This window comes from Somniosus microcephalus, unplaced genomic scaffold (genome assembly GCF_052327205.1).
Source record: "Somniosus microcephalus isolate GS21.2 unplaced genomic scaffold, FLI_Smic_1.0 scaffold39, whole genome shotgun sequence".
Lineage (NCBI taxonomy): Eukaryota > Metazoa > Chordata > Chondrichthyes > Squaliformes > Somniosidae > Somniosus > Somniosus microcephalus.
In genome coordinates, this window is record NW_028225226.1 from 216305 (window position 1) to 220655 (window position 4351).

Consider the following 4351-nt stretch of genomic DNA (forward strand, 5'->3'; position numbering starts at 1 on the left):
ACCGAAGTAAAGCTGCAGGATCCTTGAATAATCTTTCACAATTCAACTGAAAGCAGCCGGATTGTGTAGCTTTGAGAGGGGCTGTCTGCACGGTCAGGGCTGGAAACGGAAGTGAGCGAGCGACACCGTAGTGTTCTGTGTGTGTGCATAACTGTACAGAATAACACAAATGTAACAGGACTTTGTTACTTTGCATAACAAATGGGAATTGATCCATTTTTCTACGATTTAAATGAACATGATTTACAAAATGTTTCCGCCCGGTTTCGAACCGGGGACTTTTCGCGTGTGAGGCGAACGTGATAACCACTACACTACGGAAACGCTGGAGAAATCAGTCGCCTTTTGTTATAAATCTATGAATCTCTGACGAAAGTTATTAAAGTTTGACTGTCACCCGGCAAACATGTTACAATTTCCTTCAGTGTGCAACACACATTTTTGTTCGTTTTAATACAATTATTAAGATTCTCACAGACTTCAATGGTCTTTGTCAGAACTGAAATCCCTGACTGGGAATCAAACCTGATTGTTTTCAATGATGATAGGATTGTCCTATGAGGAGAGATTGAGCAGATTGGGCCTATAATCTCTGGAGTTCAGAAGAACGAGAGGTGTTCTCATTGAAAGGTATAATTTTCATGGAGGGCTTGAAAGGGTAGAAGCTGAGAGGTTGTTTCCCCTGGCTGGAGAGTCTAGAACTGGGGGGCAGAGTCTGAGGATTAGGGGCCGGCTATTTGAGACTCAGATGAGGAGACATTTCTTCACTCAGAGGCTTGTGATCTTTGCAATTCTCAACCTCAGAGGGCAGTGGATGCTCAGTCATTGAGTATATTCAAGGATTTGAGAGTCCTTTTACACAGAATACAGAAAGTTAACGTTTGTGAGCTCTTCCTTTATATTGAGCGCTGTCTCCTTCTTTAATCGTTGTCAGCTTTCGCTTGGCGGTTACTTCGCAGCACCAACTTCTTTGTAAGTTCGAACTCTGTCTCACCGCGGGCGCAGTCTGGGCTTTTTTCAATCCCCTTCAACACCGAAACACATTATAGCAGTGATTTTAATTTAGTAGTGTGATATTTTTCGAGGCACGATTAAATGATTCAATAATTTATTCCTATCAGTGTTGCAGGCTGGGTTCGATTCACGGTTAGGGAAGAAATTTTGATATCACCGTTTCTTATTCATGAATGCGATGTAATGTTATTAAATTAATTACATGCATCTAATGTGAATAAGTAAGAACTGCCTTAATCACCATTAATTAACCGGTAACTTTATTTTGCGGAATGAAAGACATAATAATATGGTTACTGAGGGACAGTCGAAACTTCATTCATTTATTTTGCTCTTTGCATCTCCTGAACTGTTAACCCATATCACATTTTACACATTGCATTTCAGGAGAATGGTTTAAAATGTTCATTGCTTGAGAGAGCAGCGATCTGGGGCAACATTTGTAAAATTTAACGGGACCGGCTATTTCACAGAAAAAAACGATTCTCTCACATGATGTTTTCAGACCACACACTGACCGATCTTTGCTCGGCCCCAAGTGGATGATCTGACACTTGCCCGCGTTGAACTCCATTAATCACTGGTCAGGGGAGATTTAATAGAGGTGATCAAAATTAAGGGGGAAACCGTTTCCACTGGCAGGAGTGTCAGCAGGGCTATGGCGGAAGAGCAGCGGAGTGGGACTGATTGGATAGCTCGTTCAAAGATGTAGTATGAATTCCTCATTTTAACCTGCAATTGATAGATTTTAGTTAACCAACGGTATGAAGGGATCATTGAAGTATGTGAGACACTTCATAATTGTTTCTATTATCATTAATCAACCCACAACATTTTGTTGCACACTGCAGGAATTGCTAACATGTATACCGGATGACAGTCAAACTTCAATAACTTTTTATAGAATCATAGAAAATTGCCTGAACCCCTGCGGTTAATGAAGGGAATTTTAATGGTTGAGTTCCGTATACACCTTGGAATTCTGGAAAACATGGTTTGTAGTTTGCAGAAACGGGGCTTAGATCTTCTGTTGTGAACCGAGGTAAAGCTGCAGGATCCTTGAATAATCTTTCACAATTCAACTGAAAGCAGCCGGAATGAGCAACTTTGAGAGGGGCTGTCTGCACGGTCAGGGCTGGAAACGGAAGTGAGCGAGCGAAACAGTAGTGTTCTGTGTGTGTGCACAACTGTACAGAATAACACAAATGTAACAGGACTTTGTTACATTGCATACAAAATGCAAATTGATCCATTTTTCTACGATTTAAATGAACATGATTTACAAAATGTTACCACCCGGTTTCGAACCGGAGACTTTTCGCGTGTTAGGCGAATGTGATAACCACTACACTACGAAAACGCTGTATCAAACAATCGCCTTTTGCTATACATCTATGAATCTATGAAGAAAGTTTTTAAAGTTTGACTGCCACCCAGCAAACATGTTACAATTTCCTTCAGTGTGCAACACACATTTTTGTTGGTTTTAATACAATTATTAAGATTCTCACAGACTTCAATGGTCTTTGTCAGAACTGAAATCCCTGACTGGGAATCAAACCTGATTGTTTTCAATGATGATAGGATTGTCCTATGAGGAGAGATTGAGTAGATTGGGCCTATAATCTCTGGAGTTCAGAAGAACGAGAGGTGTTCTCATTGAAAGGTACAATTTTCATGGAGGGCTTGAAAGGGTAGAAGCTGAGAGGTTGTTTCCCCTGGCTGGAGAGTCGAGAACTAGGGGGCAGAGTCTCAGGATAAGGGGCCGGCCATTTGAGAGTCAGATGAGGAGACATTTCTTCACTCAGAGGCTTGTGAATATTTGCAATTCTCAACCTCAGAGGGCAGTGGATGCTCAGTCATTGAGTATATTCAAGAATTTGGGAGTCCTTTTACACAGAATACAGAAATTAACGTTTGTGAGCTCATCCTTTATATTGAGCGGTTTCTCGTCCTTCAATCGGTGTCAGCTTTCGCCCAGCTGTTACTTCACAGCACCAACTTCTTTGTAAGTTCGAACTCTGTCTCACCGCGGGCGCAGTCTGGGCTTTTTTCAATCCCCTTCAACACCGAAACACATTAAAGCAGTGATTTTAATTTAGCAGTGTGATATTTTTTGAGGCACCATCAAATGATTCAATAACGTATTCCTATCAGTATCGCGAGCTGGGTTCGACTCCCGGTTAGGGAAGAAATTTTGATATCACCGTTTCTTATTCATGAATGCGATGTAATTTTATTAAATTAATTACATGCATCTAATGTGAATAAATAAGAACTGCTTTAATCACCATTAATTAACCGGTAACTTTATTTTGCAGAATGAAAGACATGATAATATGGTTACTGAGGGACAGTCGAAACTTCATTCATTTATTTTGCTCTTTGCATCTCCTGAACTGATAACTCATATCTCATTTTACACATTGCATTTTAGGAGAATGGTTTAAAATGTTCATTGCTTGAGAGAGCAGCGATCTGGGGCAACATTTGTAAAATTTAACGGGACCGGCTACTTCACAGAAAAAACCTATTCTCTCACATGATGTTTTCAGACCACACACTGACCGATCTTTGCTCGGCCCCAAGTGGATGATCTGATACTTGCCCGCGTTGAACTCCATTAATCACTGGTCAGGGGAGATTTAATAGAGGTGATCAAAATTATGGGGGAAACAGTTTCCACTGGCAGGAGTGTCAGCAGGGCTATGGGGGAAGAGCAGCGGAGTGGGACTGATTGGATAGCTCTTTCAAAGATGCAATATGAATTCCTCATTTTAACCTGCAATTGATAGATTTTAGTTAACCAACGGTATTAAGGGATCATTGAAGTCTGTGAGACACTTCATAACTGTTTCTATTATCATTAATCAACCCACAACATTTTGTTGCACACTGCAGGAATTGCTAACATGTATACCGGATGACAGTCAAACTTCAATAACTTTTTATAGAATCATAGAAAATTGCCTGAACCCCTGTGGTTAATGAAGGGAATTTTAATGGTTGAGTTCCGTATACACCTTGGAATTCTGGAAAACGTGGTTTGTAGTTTGCAGAAACGGGGCTTAGATCTGCTGTTGCGAACCGAGGTAAAGCTGCAGGATCCTTGAATAATCTTTCACAATTCAACTGAAATCAGCCGGAATGTGCAACTTTGAGAGGGGCTGTCTGCACGGTCAGGGCTGGAAACAGAAGTGAGCGAGCGAAACCGTAGTGTTCTGTGTGTGTGTACAACTGTACAGAATAACACAAATGTAACAGGACTTTGTTACATTGCATAACAAATGCGAATTGATCCATTTTTCTACGATTTAAATGAACATGATTTACAAAA

General features: G+C 40.7%; 1 non-coding gene across 1 annotated transcript; it reads right to left on the reverse strand.

Annotated features, from left to right (window-relative positions):
- Positions 1 to 251: 251 nt before the first annotated feature.
- Positions 252 to 324, reverse strand: trnav-cac (transfer RNA valine (anticodon CAC)). Its single transcript has one exon. It is a non-coding gene; the product is annotated as a tRNA-Val (tRNA).
- Between the last annotated feature and the right edge of the window lie 4027 nt (positions 325 to 4351).